At 36.7% G+C, this 20,211-nt stretch overlaps 1 long non-coding RNA gene across 1 annotated transcript; it reads right to left on the bottom strand.

Annotated features, from left to right (window-relative positions):
• Nucleotides 1–2,166: 2,166 nt before the first annotated feature.
• LOC116548927 lies at nucleotides 2,167–20,201 on the bottom strand. Its single transcript, XR_004267632.1, has 3 exons — nucleotides 20,046–20,201; nucleotides 19,140–19,216; nucleotides 2,167–2,868 (listed from the first exon to the last, which is right to left on the bottom strand). It is a non-coding gene; the product is annotated as an uncharacterized LOC116548927 (long non-coding RNA).
• Nucleotides 20,202–20,211: the final 10 nt, after the last annotated feature.

The following is a 20,211-nucleotide window of genomic DNA, read 5'->3' as shown; positions in this document are numbered from 1 at the left end:
AATTTAGTACGTTTTCAGTCATTCTTTTTAAAAATGTTTTTCTGCCCTCATCTCTCTCTTGTCTCCTGCTGGAACTCTCATTACATGTATATTGGTATATTTGATGTCCACAGGTCTCTTTTCTTCAGCTGGGATAATTTCTGCTGATCTCCCAAGTTCATTGATTCCTTCTTCTGCCATCTTGAATCTGCTATTGAGTGCTTCTAGTGAATCCCTCACTTCAGTTTTCAAATCCAGAATATGCGTTTGGTTCATTTTTCTAATTTCTATCACCTAAGAGTTTCTATTTGTTGATTCACTGCTGTCATATGTTAATTTTTTAAACATGGTTTATTTTAGTTCTTTGAATGAAATAACTGCTTTTAAAAATAGTTGCTGTATATGTTTTGTCTGCAAAATCTAGCATTTTGGGGACAACCAGAGACTATTTCTGTTCAATGATTTTTTTCCCTGAATATGGGTCACATATTCTTGGTTTTTGCTCATCTTATAATTATTTTGTTGGAAAGTGGACATATTAGATAATGTATTGTAGTAAGTTTGTATTCTAATTTTTTTAACTTCATAAAGACTATTATTGTTGCTGTTTTTTTGTTTTTTTAAGTAACTTGCGCAAAATTTGTAAAAAAAAAATTTCCTCTGCCATTTGCACATGCTGATATTTCTGCTCAGTTAAAATATACACATACATACACATATATACCAATATATATACTAATATATAATGCATATCTATATATATATATGTATATCTGCAGTATATCTACACACACACACAGCCATATACATACATATACACTTCTAAACCTGGATTCCTAAAGGTTTCCCCATGCCAGCATGGCTTAGTGATTGGCTAGAGGTTGTGCTCAAACACTTGAGCCAGTAAGGCTTCCGTCTTTTGCCAAAGGATCTCTATGTGGTAGGGGAGCTCACTCAGATTTCAGGTGCTTTCAAGCTCCAGCTTTTACTTACCACTGGACCTTTTCTTATCCTCTCTTTTATGCAAACAAATCCAGGGGTAGCCAGGATTGAGTGAACTAATCCTTTTCCAGGAAATATAGACAGCCAGAAATATTCTCCAACTGTGACTACAGCTTCAGACTAGGAGAGCCATTGGGTTTCCCTGTTTACCCACCTCAGAGATCAGCACTTGGACCAAAATGCCACTGGGAGTGGTCGTTTCTCATCACTCCAGATTGAGTGAGCTCTCATTTATCATGACAGAGAAGCGCCTGGCCTGCTTCTAAAAAACCTCTGTCCTTACAGAAGTGAGGAAGAAGGGAGGGAGGATATGTGAGTAGCTACAGGCTAGAATGCCACAGATTTTCATTATTCTTATATTCAGCAGTTTTTCAAGCCTAAATGCTTCTCAGGTTGTTTTATGGCTTTGATTCATTTTTCAGAGTGCCAAAATGATTGTTTTTGTCAATTTTATCCAGCTTTATAGTTGCTTTTTACAGAGAGAATTTGTCTCCTCACTTGGCCATAACCAATAGTTGGTGACCTATTACTTTTAAAAGAATCACAGATATATTAATTCTGTTTCATGTATACATGCATAGTATTTTTAAAAACTTACCTAAATATACTACTCCCTTTTATAGTATTTAGGAATCTGACCCTGTAATTTTAAGGGGCTAATTAGCCCAAATCTAAGTTTCATTTTTAAATTTCATACCTTGATTTTTTTCTATTCCAAAGTGATTTGTCTCTCAAGAGATTAGGACAGTAAGAAAACTGAAAAGTGATCAGCCCATTTCGTATGCCTTAATAAAAACTGCTCAAGATGATATGGTTGAGGAAGAGTATGAAGAACAATGCGTATGGGCCTACATTATTCTAAGACTGACTTACTTACCCATAGAGTGGAAATCTACTTCTAACTTCTGTGGCAATAAATTCTTTTTTAAAAAGCATGATTACATGATAACTCTTCAGAGAAAAGAACTTGTATCTCTTCTTTTCATATCAGGAAAGCTTACTCCAGTGAATTCTGGGTAACCCAATCTGAAAATTAAATTTAGAATTTGCAGGAGTATGAGGTTCCACCCAAATTATCTCAGGAAAATGTATTAAACAGGATCATGATTACTCCATTAATCATAAAAAGGCCAACTGACACAATTGCCTATTCTTTGAGGGAGCAAAAAACCCAGTCAGGCAGGTATTGTTTTGTACTCATTTGGTAATTCTGTTATTCAAGACTATTCCTTAGACAGGAAAGTATATGGCTCTCTAAAGGTCAGGCAAGTCCTTACCACTATGATGATATTCTCAAAGATGAGTTATGTTCCATACAAGTCTATTCACTAAACATGTATGCTACTAAATAATCTGACTCCAAGTAAGAAAAAAAAAATAGCTTTTGGGTGTTTTCCATGCCTTTAGACATGACGAACATAGACCATTTAATTGTATAAAGATTTTCCTGGCATATCTTCCTTTTGGGGAAAAAAAAAAAAAGTCCTGAAAGTCCTTCTGTTTTATGAAACACTCTAGTCTCTGTTGTGTATTATATTATTTCACATAGAACTTATAGTCTTAAAAAGAAATATTTGTTCATTTGTTAAAAAGCTCCCAAATTGACTAATATTATTACTATTGTAGTTTGTTTTTACATAATGTTTAATAGAACATTTGCTGTGATTAAGCAAGATCGCTTCTTTGTCTCTTTTTCTCTTTTCTTCCAAATAGTCAACACCATTATAACTTCCTATAATGGAGATGGGAATGTTTTCCTTCTGCTGAATCCCCATCTCATGAATCTACAGTCTCGAAACCCTTATTTTAACAAAACAGGCATCTGACTCAGTTTGGCCGTCTCATATCGAGCTCTCTTGGCAGCAACAGAGTAACCCTTGCTGTTACCTGTGAGAGAAAACGAAGGGGTCTGTTTTGAGTATAATAGAAGACAAAAAATGAACTTGATACTTCTTCACATTTTAAAACTTTCATTTTTTTATTTAAGAAATATGCTAACAAGTTGTAACATTAACATTTAAATTTCTAGGAGCCATCTTTATAATTGATTATAGCATTATATTTTTATTGGCTAAATATATCACAACTACATTCTATTCCATTCTATTATAGCAATGTTTGTTATTTATTAATAACTTTATTTTTACCTCATTCTAAAATAGCTACATAATCCTGAGATGTTTAATAATGTTCTGCAAAGAGAAAAAAGAAAGAAAAAGGGATATTGACCATCTTGGATTGTTTTTCATGAATTCAGAGTCCTCAGTAAATGATTTTAGAAACTCAACTTTATCAACTTAGTTCAAATAAGCAGTCTTTGCTAATAAAATAGTCTTTTCTATCATCGGAGTATTCCATTTCTAAACTCAGAGAATTTAGGAATTTCAGTTTATAATCAGAAAACTCCCTGGTGAGCTATGAATAGTGATAACGGCCTTAAGGAATATTCATCCCAATTTTAGTAGAACCTGGAGAGTTATCTTTAACATTTTATCATGCACCTTTCTAGTAACCACAGTTCTTGTGTCCCACAGTGGTACTCTTCAGTTTATGAGACATTTAGGTCCTGATATTAAATCTTTATTAATTTGCGTAAACTCCTTGATTACACTGGCCTGTAAACAAAGCTCATTTTAGTCTCTGCTCAAACCCTTGGAAAAGTCAATTAATATCTCTGAGCCTCAATTCTGACTGTAAATATGTAAATGAAAGCAACAAATTAGATGTCTAGCTATAACATTTCTTGATTTTAGGTGTTTATACTTTTTTAGAATCACCACTCTGAATCGGTGGTGCCTCTCCGTATATTTGTATGAGCTAATCAACTATTATCTATCTACTCATGGCCTCCTTGGTACAACCAATCCTTTCAGACCTTAACTTATCCTGTCCCTGTGTCTGAGGATCAAGTCAACTGAAATGACTAGTCAGAACCATTTTTTCTTTTGATTACAAGGGTTCTCCAAACACAAGCCTTCCTCAGATGATAAATACCTGCTCCAAAAGAATCTCTCAATATGGTGCTGAATTTGCATAGGTTATTGATCCTAATTTCCAGACTCTGAATGGAGGTAGCTGTGCTTGGAAGAGTGGTTCTGAAAGGCATAAGGACTTAAAATCGACAGGATTAGTGCTGGGTGAGGCAGAGGTCAGTAGCTCTTGAACTGGATAGTAAACATCAAGAAATTGAGAAATAAAAAACAGGAACTTTGGGATGCTGAGGAGCATACTTAAAACCACCACAGCCTCAGATGTTTGTGTTGAAGAAGTAAGATGGCCAAGAAAAAAAAAATGTTAGGTCTGGGACTTCACTCATTCCAATAACATGCTTGGCAGAGAAATCATTACCTATTTTGCAACATAGCCTTAGAGCAAGTCTGGGCAAGCTCTGGGTGGGCAAAAAATAGACTTTCCAAAACTCACCTAGATTGCTAGCCCATCCTACGTACATGCCCCACACGTAGAGTCTTCCTTTCTTTCCTCCTTTTTTTCCCCTTCCCCCCTCCTCCTTCCTCTCTCTCTTTCTCTACTCCAAAATGAATGATTTGTGTGAGTGTGGAATGTGTTTGTCAGACAAGTCCATCAGGGACTTAACAGTCTCTTAACCGGGTATGAGAGAGATATGAGTTTTGTGGTCAACACAAGTGGTTGGGCTTCCCCACTACCTCATTCATTTATGTTAGCTAAGTATTGATGTCTAGGTCTTTACTAATTTATAGTTCAAATATACATACAAGTAAATGTGTGTTGTGTGTGTGTGGGTCTATGTGTGTGTAAACACTGATGGTTATTTTTCCAAATGAACTGATGATGACCTCTAACTTGTGGTTCAGGAGAAAGAACTTTATGTCCTACTTTTGCTCTGGAAAAATGAAAAGACTGCTAAGAGGGAATAGTCATGATGGAATCGTGCATGTGTGTGTTAGGTAATATTGGGTGGAAAATTTAGGGATATTTTCCTTTTTAGTATTCCAAATAAATCTGTGTATGTCATAGACAGTTACTTGGAATAAATATCTTTCTTCATGAGTACCTCTTAATTTCCAGAAAATCTTATAAACATTTCTCAGTAAGTTTCTTTAAATAAACTTTGTTTCAATCATAATAATACTAGCTACTATTGAGCATGTACTCTTCCTGGCATTGTGTCCAACACAGCACTTTACATTCTTTATCTCTCATCTTTATACTCTCAAAAGATGGGGCATTGATATTCCCAGAAAACTGAGATTTGGGGAGGCTAAGTAAATTTGCCTAAGGCTATAGAACAAATACATTGTGCAGCTGTTATTTGAACATAGATCTGACTGGCTCTAACCACTGGACACTTGCTGTTGTGACATAAGGGGATTCAGACAGATATGTAGCTTATGTTATAACTGTTCTCCTTTGGTGAGGGCTTGTCTATAAAGATGTTTGCTTTTTGTAACCTTTAAAGGTTGATGTAATACAATTTGGTAATTATTTTAAATGTAAAATACCTTATAATGAATCTAAACATACTCCTATATCATATGGTGAGATTCTTAGAAAATATTTTAGAGTAGAGGTAAGCAGGCTTCAGATGCTGTATTACAATGCCTATCTATTTTTAAAGAGTGATATGACATCACTTTCAAGAATCGATACTTCAGATGGCTTCCAAATGTACACGTATATCTATAGAAATATTTGGTTATAATATTTCCTGAAATATAGTCTTTCTGTTAAAGAAAAAAATAGTATTAGTTCAGGTCCTTGAGATATGAGGCAAGGATTAGAGATCTGTTAAGAAAATGTTGACCCAGACTATATAAATGTAATGATCAAAATCCCTTTAAATTTTTTTGAGGAGATTGGAGAACAGTAAATAACATTTATTGAAAGCCTGTTGTGTGTTATGTCCCACTGGAAGCTTAGACAACGTAACCTCATGTGGACCTTACAACTGCTCTGGAGGTCAGCCATTGTTCTTGAGTCAGGTTCTTTTTTCTGGTTTAAGAAAGCATCGCCCCCTCATGCTGTCTCAAAAGGCATGAGTTATTTTAAGGGAGAGTGGGTGGAGGATTTGTACAGTAAGGGAACCAGGAAGTTCATGGAATCGTCATACGATCTGGCCTTACAAGCACTTCAGTTACAACTCTGTCAAAATGGGAAGGAGCTCAAGAAACTTGCTCTTCCCACCTAAGGAAAGGATAGTATTTTCCAGCTTTTGGTGAGATGATTTATCTTCAGAATGTGTCTAATCTGAAAACAGACCTCACTGGGCAGAAACATGGAATCCATATTCACAATTATGTAAATGAAAAAATTACTTGCATTCTTATAACATCTCTGTAAAAATTGTAATTTTCTGTTTATTTTCCCTCAATTTTTGCTATAGTTGCATTTTTGGTTACATTACTTCTTATAATAAAATAGTGGCAGGTTTCATATATTTTGTAATTGGCTTTTTAATGAAATGTGCTTTCCATGGAAATACTCCAAACTTAACATTAGTGTCAATTTCATTGTATTCGTTCACATACATAAAACACACTATACATTTTTACATACACACATAAATATATGAAGGCACACATACTATATGCATAAGTCATTTAAACATTGCTATCTAACATGGTAGACAGTAGCCACTAGCCACATGTGGCTATTGGCCACTTGTATGCATAGCTAGTCAAGATTTCAAAGACTTACGCTGAAATGACAATGTTTTGGACATACTGGATGACATAAAAGTATGATAAGACCTAATTTCGCCTTTTTAAAAACATATTTTAATGTGGCAACAAAGCATTTAAAGTTACATAAGTGGCTTACAATATATTTCTACTGGACAATTTTGATCTAGAAGGGATAGGTTCCATAGCTCAGGAACTTTGAGTCAGAAAATTCTAAAGTTTAAGGAATCTTGTAGGTGATACAATTCTCTCACTTTGTGAATGAGCAAACAGGTACCCCAGTGTTAAAGTGACTTACTCTGGTAACCTGAGTTGTTGGTAGAGCCAGGATGTCCCTGAATCCCCTAACGCTGGATTTCCATCCAGTGCTAGCTTCTCCCTCCCATGCTGCCCATCTTTTGTAGCAGTAGCCACACCGAGTGTTTTAGGATTCCTATAATTCTGGGGCATAGAAAGCCTCACCACTCACAGCCCCTGCTGTAGTCTCTGCTCACCAGATTCTGTCTACAAAACTAATGCTTCCAAATTCATTACTATAGAATTATAGTCATGCCCTTAAGCAGATGCCTCCTCTTTTCACCATGTCACATTATTAGTTTTGCCTCCACATGAAGCTGTGGTTTTAGTGAGCCCTTAGTATCTTTCCAAAACATGATTCCAAAAAATAAATTCTACTTAATTGAGTGGTGTGACATGCACTAATAATGTTTTTTCCACCCCCATGTTTACTAGTATTCTGGTTTTCTCTGGCATCCAGAGAACAATGTTCCTTCTCTTGCCTTCTCCAGTGCTAGTTAGAAGGATCAATTGTTGATGGGTAAGGAACGCTTCCCTGGCTCCTGCCCTTTAGCCATAAAAACAAGGTATCTTTTTGCATGGCATCAGCAGAGCCTTGCTTATATAATGGTTTTTTAAAGACAGAAAATAGTTTTTCTTCTTTCTCATCTTTTAATAGAATATGTGAGAACTTTAAGAAAATAGTGTTATTGGAAGCATCCAAAATATTTAGAGACGACTTCCCCTGCCACAGAAATATTTGTTGCTCTGAAGGATACATTCCAGGGATTTACTTTCCCGATGATTCCAAGCCTGTTGAGATTCATGCACATACACCCCAAAATATATTAAAATCCATGCACTGTCGTGTGTGTGTTTTTCAGTCAGTGAAGATGCATAGAAGTGCCTGGCCCATGTCTGCTGCATTTTGATGTATCTCCTTCTGAATTCCTCAGGTTTAATCTGAGCTGTCTAGTGTAGAATTTATAGGGAGTAATTAACCCAAGTCACTGATAAATTAAAATGCCCCCAGGCAAATAAGGATATGTGAATAAATCTGATTGTTTAATGATTTCTTAGAACAGGTCACAAAAATACTTTCCAAGTTCAGTCCTTTATTGTCTAGTTGAATCCTTGCTGCTGGAAGAAGGCAGACAAAAATCTTCTCTGCCTGTCTTCAAAGCCCAGTATCCTATGCAACAAAAATTTCTGATCATAACTCTCTTTCCTACATCACTTGTAGGTGTTTTTTTCCTGCTACTGACTGTTTCCAATCATAGCGATAGAGATCTAGGGCAATGATATTACTTGTAAATAGTAATAAATGAAAATGTCATGTTCAGAGATACAATGTCAATACTACCTGTAATAGCAGATTATAGCCTACATTGGTGTAAATAGTAGTGACATACAATTATTTATAATTGGAGCTTTGCTGAGGGGAAGAGTTACTCTTTAATTAATAAAAATCTAAGACAAGGTGGTGACAGAATATGCCAGGTGTAGAGTTGAAAATGCAGTTCTTGGAAGTATCCTTCCCAGTAGCAGGAACTGAAGACTCCTGATCAACCAGATGGACCTTTTCATTGATGAGTTGATAGCTTCTAGGCTGTCGGGAACCTCTGGTGCCTTACAACTTTACTGCAGCATTTCTTGTTGTGTCTCATAAACACATGATCTTCCTGTTGGAAGAGCTACTGTTTCCTTATCCTGCTAATATGAGCATGTCTCTAAATGCCACGAGGTATTTGAATTTAATCAAAATTGACTTTACTTTGCCTTTTGTTTGGCTAAAGCATCAAGCCATCTTCTTGATGCTTCATTGTGTTTCTCAGTCAGATTTACGTAGGTTAGAAAGAGTTAGGAAGTCATTATTTCAGTTTTATAATTCTTAGAGGTCTATATCCTTAAACTTTGGAAGTAAACATGAACAGTATCTCTCCACATACTCTCAGTGCAATGCTTTTAAGCTTCCAGTTGCAATCTACCAGTGGGTCTTGAAATCTGTTTTGTTGATCAAATTTTCTTTCTTTTTTAATGAAATAGACTAAAATAAAAATATAAACATTGATTTCTGAAACCTTGTTAATATATATATATATTTCTCTATCTTTATCATCTGTCTTCCTATTTATCATCTGCCTCCCCATATTGGTTTTAGTTTAAAGAAAAGGTTTAAAGAAAATTTGCCTTAAGGGATTTATCAGAAATAGATTATTAGACTGCATAACAATTCTTATGATTTCATGCTGGAGAACACTTATTATACAAGCATTTGTAGGTTTGCATATATGATATCTTTTACAACTTCCTCCTTCTAAACCCTATTGTTTTATTAACTGTATTCTAGAGAGATTAGAAAAGGGGGGTAATAGTAAGTCTTAAGAATTTTAGTAATTGTTGTCAACCATCTATGATCACATTTAAATATACTCTTCTATTTATAATTTTAGTTCAGCTACTGTCGTTATATAGCTTGTGTTTCCTATATATAGCAAATACTGTTTTAACATTAGTAAAGTTCAGAAGCTTCTTGTCTAGGTTTAAATTTCAGAGAATGACAGCTGATAAATCAGGGACAAACAAAGTATTATTCTTTCACACTCAGAATAAAAACTATAATACAGATATTTAATTTCAGTACAGTGTATAGGACAGGTGATGCGGTTAAGTGGAAACAGATAGGCTTTGCAATATTATTACAAATTGGGAATCTATAATACTTCCTCTTCTTTTCAAGCATATGTTAACTCAGCTCATCTGTGATTCTAAGTGTGGATGTAGCTCATTTTACTCACAAAATGGTATCTGTTGTCTTGTGAGGCAAGATCTCTTAGGTTAATTTGCTAAGCCATAGTCTTTCTTAGTAGCATCCAAAGAAAGCACAGTTCATATGGCAACATTATTTTCAAATGATTCCCCACAAAATTATGTTTTACTTAAAAACTTGCTTAAAGAGAAGGAATATTACACCATGAAATACTATTCAGCCATAAAAAGGAATGAGATCATGTTCTTTGAGGGACATGGATAAAGCCATTATCCTCAGCAAACTAACACAAGAACAGAAAACCAAACATCATGTTCCCACTTATAAGTGGGAGCTGAACAATAAGAACACATGGACACAGGGAGGGGAACAACACACATGAGGCCTGTGGGTGACAGGGGAGGGAAAGCACCAGGAAGAATACCTAATGCATGCTGGGCTTAATACCTAGGTGATGGGTTGACAGGTGCAGCAAACCACCATGGCACACATTTACCTATGTCACAAAACACATCATGCACATGTACTCTGGAACTTAAAATTTTAAAAAAAATTAAAAAGGGAAAGAATATTTCTCTACATCTGCATATGGAAACAAAGTCACATCTTGACATGTATTTTAATATTTCATTAGTAACTTCTGGGTAATTTTACTTATTGAAACATGGGAAAAATATTCAAAAGCTAGTTTTTAAAAGACTTGTAAATAAAGGTGACACCATTATCCCTCTTTCAATAGAGGATGAATATTTGAGTGAATGTACCAATTTAGTATTAACTCTCTCAGTCCCTTTGTGACATTAGTATGGATACTTAATATGTACATATTAAATTCACTGGTCAGAGTTCTGATGATTTGGAATACATTTTTAAGATGCCATTTTTTACCACTATTATTGTAAAATTTGAGGAAAATGGCATCTCTAATTTTTATCTTAGGGCCATTTATATTCTGATAACAAAAGAGATTTTAAAAATATATAACTGACTTTCTTTTTTTTTTTTTTTGAGATGGAGTCTTGCTCTGTCGCCCAGGGTGGAGTGCAATGTGTGATCTTGGCTTACCACAACCTTTGCCTCCTGAGTTCAAGTGATTCTCCTGCCTCAGCCTCCCCAGTAGCTGGGATTACAGGTGCTGCCACCACGCCTGGCTAATTTTTGTACTTTTAGTAGAGGCAGGGTTTCACCATGTTGGCTCAGCTGGTGACTCCTGGCCTCATGATCCACCCGCCTTGGCCTCCCAAAGTCCTGGGATTAGAAACATGAGCCACTGCACCTGGCTGAATAGAAGTTTTAATATTAATAAATACCCATAACTTCTTAGTTTTTATGGCTTAATGAATTTTTGTAATTTACAAAATAATCAGATTGTTTGTTTTCCAGAATTATTCCTAGATTCAAAATTTGTAAGATTCTGTTAAAATATCTCAAGAGAGCTGGGTGTGATGGTGCATATCTGCAGTCCCAGCTACTCAGGAGGCTGAGATGAGAAAAACCACACTTGATCCCAGGAGTTTCAGGTTATAGTGAGCTACAATCCTGCCACTGTACTCTAGCCTGGGCAACACAGCAAGACCCCATCTCTGGGGGGAAAAGTGTGTGTGTGTGTGTGTGTGTGTGTGTGTGTGCCTCATAAGCCTCTGGCTGCACTCCAAACCCTTACTTAGTCTTATCCAGTAGAAACACATTAACCATCAAATAAATCCTTGATTTTTACTGAATAAAGGAGCTTATATTTAGCAAATGCACTATCACAATAGTACTTCTCACAAAGTTCCTGTTTAATGCATTATATCATCAAGTGATTAAAGAAAAGGAACTGACAACAAAAAGCTACAAAATAGAGCTATTCTATCACCTTCCTTCTGATGAAAATTATCTAGACTATGTATTGTATTACATACATATTTTGTGTATGTCATTGTATTAAAATCTATACCATTTTAGACCACAAAGACCTCAGAGATCTTCTACACCAGTGGTTCTCAGACTGGATTCACTTTCAGAGCTTTAAAACTTGTTTAGACTAAGCATCCTGCAACAGGTAAATTGGAATCTCTGCAACAGGGCCTCAGGTATCAAACGTTTACAAATTCCCTAAGTGATTCCAATATACAGTCTAAGTGTTAAGAATTATTGGCTTAGGCCAGTGGTCTTCCAACTCAAATGTACATAAGAATCACCTGCAGACTTTGTTAAAACATGGATTTCTGGCCCTCACCCCTAGAGAATCTAATTAAATAGATCTGGGCTCGGTCTGAAATTTTTCAAGATCTCAAGTGTAAATTTTGTTCCCCAAAATTCATGCATAAGCCCTAGCCCGCAATGTGACCACATTTGGTAATAGAGCTTTTAGGACTAAAGAAAGGTAAAATGAGATCATAAGGGTGAAACATTATCAGAAGAGGGAGAAAGAGGGATTACCCTCTCTCCATTTGCAGGTCATGTGAGAACAAAGGCTACTGCCTCAAGCAAGAGAACTCTCATCAGAGACAGAATTGGCTAGCACCCTGATCTTGAACTTCCTAGTCTTCAGCACTGTGAGAAATAAATTTCTATTGCTTTAGCCATCCAGTCTATGGTATTTTGTTATGGCATCCCAGGCTGACTAATGCATCAGTGATGCTAATAGCAGTGGTTCATGGACCACACTTTTTTTTTTTTCTTTTTTCTTTCATTTTTTGGCTCCTCTGACTGAATAATTTCAATAAACTATCATCAAGTCTACTGATTTTATTTTCTGCTTGACTTAACCTTCTGCTAAATTTCTCTAGTTAAATTTTTAGTTAAGTTAATGTGTTCCTCAGTTTCTTTTTTTTTTTTTTAGAGGAAGAACGAGAGCTTTTAGGACCACACTTTTGAGCACTTCTAACCTAGGCCACATCCCACAGAAATTTCATTTTAATTTGTCTGGAGGTAGTACATGGCATCATTTTTTCCCCCAAAGTTTCTAGGATGATCCTAAAGTATAACCACACTTGAGAGCAAATGAAGTAGGATGGCTTCTTCTATTTATAGCTAAGGACACTAAGACTCAAAAGAAGTTAAGTGATTTGCCCAAGTTATCATGGTTTATGCTATTGCTGATTTTTCCAAATTTATAGGGTCAGTAAGAACAGAAAGAATTTCTTCTAGGGTCAAACAGCTTATATGTGAAATATTTAGTCCTAGAACCTAGAACTTTTAACTTCCAGAATTAACCCATTCATTTCCCCCAGACAACACTGAAATTTTCAATTTCAGGCAGGTTCATTTGAAGTAACTTTTCCATTATATTACAATCCAAGATTGTTGTATCCTATGTCTATTTCTACTTTGTAACAGTTGCTTTTTTCTTGCCACATGTTTAGTAACTTAGCAGAAAGGGAGATTTTTAAATATATGTACACACACATACATATATATGTGTGTGCTTGTGTGTATAGATGATAGATAGATAGACAGATACTTGACACATGTTTAATGACTGATCAGAAAGTGATATTTTAAATCTATATATATACACGTGTGTGTGTGTATGATACTTAGCTGATCTTCACACCACAACATTAATCTGCCCACCATGAACAGAAGCACTGTTATCAAGTATCAGCCTTCTTGTATAATAACAGAAAATTCAGAAAATTGATTCATGCAATAACAAGATGAAAATTTATCAGAACTTTTAAATACCTTAATTCCCAGCTATAATGAGAGGGAAAATAACTCAAGATGGGTGAAAGTTTATTGAAGATTTCACCTCAAGTACAGGCACTTAGTTAGACAGTGATTTTAGGCATGTAGTGATATGAACTTACATTGTCCATATATCGGGGAGAAATGACATCATAAGTAAAATATAACACATTCAGCTTAACGCTGCTAAATGAAAGGTGCCAATCCCCTGCACATTCTGAGTAGGCACCTGATTTCCTCCAAAAATAAACCTTATTTCTCCTGAGGCATTGACATTTTGTTAATGGAGGAAATGAATCTTTACATTTTTTTCATATATTCTCAGAGTTAATATGAAATATGCAAATCCCAAAAGGAGAAGTTAGTTGTACATTTTTGGCCAATGATTCAGCAAAAAAAGTGAGAAAAAGAAAATCTGACTAGGAATTGGGAGGATTGACTTCTCCTTCCACTTCTAACTAATTAACAGCAGAAACTGGTAATGATCCCTATCTATGTTACTCTTGATTTCTTTGTAAAATGAAACGGATAGAATATAATTATTCCAAGTTTCCTTCTACTTTTCTCACTTAGATGACAAGTACTTCTAAGTAACGCTGTGTTTTTGTTTGTTAAACTGTTTTGGGGTTTTAAAATTTTTGTTATTTTAACATTTTTTACAAATGGCAGTGTTTTACATTTGGCCAAGATAAGTAAAAATGGTAAATTCAAAATGGCACTACTAAAAAAATCAAAAAAATGAAATAAAACATGGAAAGAACCAGTGTATATTCTTTAAAGTTAGGTGAGAAAGGATCACAGAAACATGTCATTGGACTACACACTTAAGTTTAACATCAGCAAACTGTTAACTATTTCCCATCTAAAAGATACTATTGATGCAAAATAGCCAAGATTTTCTTTGCCTGACACAGGTAATTTCATCAGCAGAAGAAAAAGTCTGAATGGCCTGGCTATTAAATGTTTTATTGGAATTCACTATTTATAATACTCAGGCAGCAGAAATTTGAAGCAAAACATTAACTACAATATGAAGTCAACTTCACTAGTTCAGCCAGTATTGACATCAAATACTATTTTTCCCAAACTGTATATCCAACAAAAGTATTTAGAAAGAAATACATTAGTGAGCTTGAGTTAATAGAAACCAATCTTCACAATATTTTATATAATTAACAAACCAGAACAATAGTGGCAAATAAACACATTCTCTAAGTCTAATTAATACCCCCTTTGGTTCAAGTACCTGTTTAGTAAACATGCTTTTTTTTTTTTTTTTTTTTTCGGACATCGAGTTTCATTTTTGTTGCCCAGGCTGGAGTGCAGTGGTATGATCTTGACTCACTGCAACCTCCACCACTTGGCTCAAGCAATTTTCATGCCTCAGCCTCCTGAGTATCTGGGATTACAGGCACGCACCACCATGCCTGGCTAATTTTTTGTGTGTTTTTAGTAGAGATGGAATTTTGCCATGTTGTCCAGGCTGATCTCTCAGAACTTCTGGGCTCCAGCAATCTGCCCACCTTGGCTCCCAAGGTGCTGGGATTACAGGTGTGAGCCACTGTGCTCAGTCTATTTAGTAAAACTCTATAAAATAGTGGTTCCCAAACTTTTGGTATACTGGAATCACAGAATTTTTAATACCTGAGACATTCTGACTTGACTGGTACAGACTATAGCTGGGGCATCAGAAGTTCTTAAAGCTCTCCAAATGGTTCTAATGTGCAGCAAAGTTTGGGAATCACTGCTTTGTAGCATTCATTCTAACTCTGGCTACATATTGGAACTATCTGGTACCTTTAAAAGCATATAGGGTGCCTGGACTTCATCACAGAAGGAATTAAATCAGAATTCTGAGAGTGTGTCTGGGCATGGTGTGTTTTTGTTTCTCCCAAGTGATGCTAATATGCAGCCAGGGGTTAGAATTACTATTATAGAATATTGCCAGGACAATCCTTATCTCCTCCTGAAGGGCATAAAAGGCTTGGTTTCCAAACTATTGCAAAAGCTGGCATGACCTCAGTTTTACTTTTAGCAGGGTTGTGAGAGATAGGGTTATCATTCACCTTAATTGGTTCAGATCCTGCCTGAAAAATGCCCAGGCATGTTCCAGTCCACACGAGACTGATTCCAAAGGCTCTCACTGACAGCCCCCAGAACTATTCTAAGTTATGACAATAAACACCTATTTATTGAGTTCTCATTATTGGGCGGTATTTTATATACAACATTTTATTTGCTCCTTCCAGAAACTGTATGAAAAAGTATACATATCAAAATCCTACTGATGAAAAGGTAGAACTCAAAGATATTAAATGACTCGCCTGCCTAAGGTCACACAATTAGTGACAGAGAATCTAGATTTCAGGCTTGTTTTGTTCAACTTCAAAGTCCATGCTCTTATTTGATGAACACATTATATTATCCACCGTTGTATCTAGACTGGGACACAACCACAATCTGAAAACTGAATTCTAATTTAATAAAGATGCCCTCTGCCGGGAAATATAAGGAATGGCTATAGAAATGAAGAAGAGAGTCTCTACCATGAAGGAGCCTATAATATTAAATGATCACTCCTTTTGGTCTATTCAGTAAATCTGAGGAAAAGAATAACATCTAATTTCATTCATTCATGTAGCAAATACCAATAATAACTTTTGCAATTTCAGAGAACAATATGATATTTTGGAAGGCGTTTGGGACACCTTGGATAGTTTATAAGAGGTGATATAAACTCATCCATTTCAAAAGTCGCTTGTCAATGAGTGGCGAATAGCTTTCAACTGAGGCCAGGATACTCAAACTGCAAATGAGGCTTTAGATGCAAAAAGTTAGTCTATGCCAAGTGGTTTAGTGGAAGGATCCTATGTTTTATATAAGAAAACATAATCATATGTGGTCTGAACCATTTATGGCTTGGGAAATTCACTTTAAGGTTCAGAGCCTCTGTTTCCTCACCAGTCAGTGCCTGTGAGGGTAAAAGGAGACACATGTGACTGTGCCTGGTCTATTTCATGACCTATTAGAAGACTGCAAGGCCAGGAAGTATGTACCTGCAGAAGAAATCTCAAATTGTGACTCACAGTTGAGATGGAACTGAATTATGATTAAGAATGTAGGTAAATGTTTCATTTTGTTTTAAAGACGAAAACTAAACCCAGGAAGCTTGAGTCATCTGGAGATGAAGCAGCTGCAGCAGAGCAGTCTTGGTAATGGAGAAGAGCATGTTACTGCTGAGAAAGGCAGGGAGGCAGGCCTAAGCAAGGAACCTTGGAGAAGCCTCTGGAGAATGCCTGGCCAGGGCTGAACGCTCAGAAATGGAAGGGAAAGCTCAGGAGATTATCACTGAGTCAGTAAGTACAAGTACATGGCAGTATGGCTTAAGCAAACCAAAATGATCTTATTTCTTCTGTGATCTGAAGATGGGAGAATCTATAGGTGCAGGGCAAGGCAGTTTTACAAATAGAATAATTTTGGCCTGAGAAAGGAAAAAAAAAAAAAGCATTTTAAGGATGGAAGCAGATGCACAGTCATGGACCAGCTGACTGGTTGGTAAAACCTAAAAGGCAGATTAAAATTTAGTTTAATAAATTAAACTCAAGGGGAGAACAGAAACCACATACCTGTAACAGCACTATAATATTGTTAGTCTGTTATTTTAGGGTAAAGCCAAAAAAAACTAAGGACAACAACAACAACAAATACATTTCATTTTGTTCAGACGAGAAGAACATGGAAGGGATGCCTCTGCTTAAGATAAATCAATGACTAAACAAAACTAATTCCTTTTTTTGTCTTCTCTATTATGTAAAGGCAAACCATTAAATGTAAGGGATAAAATAAACTTTCAAAGAGTTAACTGAAAAGATAGGTGAAGAAACTTGTAAGAAAATATGTCCTACCTGTCTAAAGCTTAACTTCTTCTTGCCTAGTAAATTTCCATCTCAGCAAGGAGGGTTTACCAGTAAGGACTCTCAGCTAGAATCAGCATAGAGGGAGATGAACACTAAAAAACCGGAGGTGGACAAATGGAGTTCCAGTTCTTGCCTTAGTCTGAAACCAAGGCAAGAAACTTTTCACAGATACTGAGCAAAATAACCTATTATTAGAATGACATCTGGGTACTTGAAAAGGCAGGCACAAATTTGCAAACATGAACCAGAATTCACTAAGTAGTCATTTCCTTTTTTTGACAATATTACAGTACAGCAAAGATATCCAATAGACAAAGCTCCTGTGCTGTCTGTTTGGGGCTGCATCTAGGAGTAAGGGGCCACTTTTTTTTAATCCTTCAGCTAAGGTGACAGTAGGGGTACCCTTTTCTAATTCCTACAAAAGTGCCATGCACCCATGTACACCAGCTGCTACCCTAGGACAACAGACAAAAACAGGACAAGGTAACATGTGGGTCCTCAATTGATAAGAATTTCATCAGTAGCATTTAAATCCAGTGTCAGCTGGCAGAGGAAGGTACCTGAGAATGAGAACTTAAATGATGACATGGCATACAGACTGGATTTACAGAGGTCATGAAATTGAGTTATATCAATGATACCCAACATGTCAACAAGCTAAATGGCCTAATTTAACACAATAAAATTCAGTAGAATCACAGGTTAAGTGCTGAACACTGCATTGAGTGTAGCTGTCTAGTTCAGTGATTCTCCAATTTAACTTTTAACATTTTAAGATTTTATTTAGTAGATTGTAATATAGGAGTCAACTGGGTAATATTGCTGCCATAAAAGCTCCAAGGATATACTTAGGGAAATACAGTAATTACAAAGCCATTAAACATCTTTCTACTTTGTCACTTGGGTGAAACCTTAAATTCAATTCTTAGAATCAGGGTTTGAGAGAGCTGTTGGCAAAGTAAATCTCCTACTGAAGGCTTTCCTAATGGATGAAGAAAAGCTGATGAATTTAATATGTACTCAGGTAAATTGAAGTATTCTCCTGTGGAATCAAGACTAGGTGTATTCTGTAGATCCAGACAGCAGAACAGCAGATCCGTTGAGACTTACTGCAATGGGGAGGCCCTTTGCATGACGTGAATGTCATCCAGAGGCCAATTCACAGGTCGCTCAAAAGTAAAACTGTGGAGGATGTGGGGGTAAAGGGGAGCAAATGGCAGTGAGTACTGCCTCCTTTGAAGAATTCTCAATCCTGATTGCACTTTGTGATCATATGGGACAGATTTTAAAATGCAGATGCTGATGCTTAGACCCTAACCCCAGAGATTTTGATTTGTTGATCTGTGTGGGGGTCCCCATTGGAAAGAATTTATTATAGCTCCCCTGCTGATTCTAAAATTCTAGGTTGGAGAATCACTGAACTAGATATTTGATGAGAGATTATAAGTAAATTAAACCAGATGTTTTTTTCTAAAGTCTCTTTCAAATTTGAGAAGATAAACGGAAATTAACACTTATGGATTACATAGTACAGCTAGGCACTTTCACAATTTATTCTCTCTAGTACTTGAATTCGTATATGTAAATCCCTTAGCACAGTGACCATCTGGTATGGTATAGTAAACTCTCAAAAAACATTAGCTATTTTCATTGTATCCTCTCTACAATTTTTCAACCAACGTATTATTTTTACACTATAGACGAGGAAACTGAGGCTCTAATGTTAGTTTTCCAAGGCTCACAGTAGTAAAAGCAAAGTTTGGATTTGAACAAAACTTAGTTCCAATTTCCAGATCCCTCTTGTCTCATCCACAGGCCTTCCCTAAAGCATCAAGAAGTTCATGCAAATTAGTGGTTTACCTGAGCGACATTTTAAAAATTTAATAGTCCCACTTCCTCTTGACTTGTTTGTAAGGAGTTCCTCTTAAATGCAATTTCTGAAAGAGAAGCATAAACTGAGACATCCACCTTTTTTTATAATATGGCCAAATAGAAGTGAGAACCTCTGAGGACTGGGGAATCGGATGGAGGTACCCTTCAGAACTCAAAGCACTAGGAAGCACAAATGGAGAAAAGCACTGCTCCCAGTAAAATATCTCCCATTCTAATGGATGGGTAAGTAGCCTACAAATCTTTCACTTCTGTACAATCTAGGTCTGGTAGGTTAATTACATGTACACACGGAGGCGGGGAATTATACCTGAGGTGATGGCCCTGATCATACCTGACATCTCCTTGGGGCCTGGTTAGACCTGGCTGAGTGTGTCTGTACACAGTGGCTGACATCTGGAGAACAGGAGGACACTTTTCCAAGAGGCTGTGACTACCAAGGTTGCAAATGCTCCACCTGCACTGCATGAGGAAAGGGATCTCTCTCTCTCTGTCACACACACACACCCCACCTCGTGAGATACATTTCCTCTTGTTAGCTACCTACATTAAATGCTTTGCTCCTGACCTTCTGATTAAAATCTGTTCAGTTTGCAGGGTTCGATGCGGTTGGATTTAGTGTATTTTGTTGGTACAGTAAAGAACAGAACTTCTGTATAGGTGACCCCCCCCCCCAAGTACTACCCTCTCCCACTAACTTCTCTTTGAGAGGAGAGTAAAACCGAATTCTGGAGAAAATAGGCAGTAACTATTCGGGAGGAGGCGGACGGGAGTGGGTACCAGCCCCGGTAGTAAGATTCTTAACGTTCTCCTCGCTTTCCTCTCCCAGAGTTGTGCGGAAGCATCAGCTCCTCCCCCTGGGCCTCTAAAAGTTACCTTTCCTTTGGGTAAGATTCTCGAACCCGAAGCGTTTGACTCCTAAGAAACTAGAACAAGTTACAGCCAAAGAGGCCTGGCGGGCAGCGGTGAGGGTGGAGATGGGGCCGGGTGGCGGGGAAGGCCGGGCGTAGCTGCGAGCGGCGAGTCCCGGGAGAGGAGGAGC

This window comes from Sapajus apella, unplaced genomic scaffold (genome assembly GCF_009761245.1).
Source record: "Sapajus apella isolate SASKATOON/1434 unplaced genomic scaffold, GSC_monkey_1.0 scaffold6, whole genome shotgun sequence".
NCBI classification, from domain to species: domain Eukaryota; kingdom Metazoa; phylum Chordata; class Mammalia; order Primates; family Cebidae; genus Sapajus; species Sapajus apella.
Note: the sequence above shows the minus strand (reverse complement) of the source record. Positions and strands in the feature narration are given on the sequence as shown.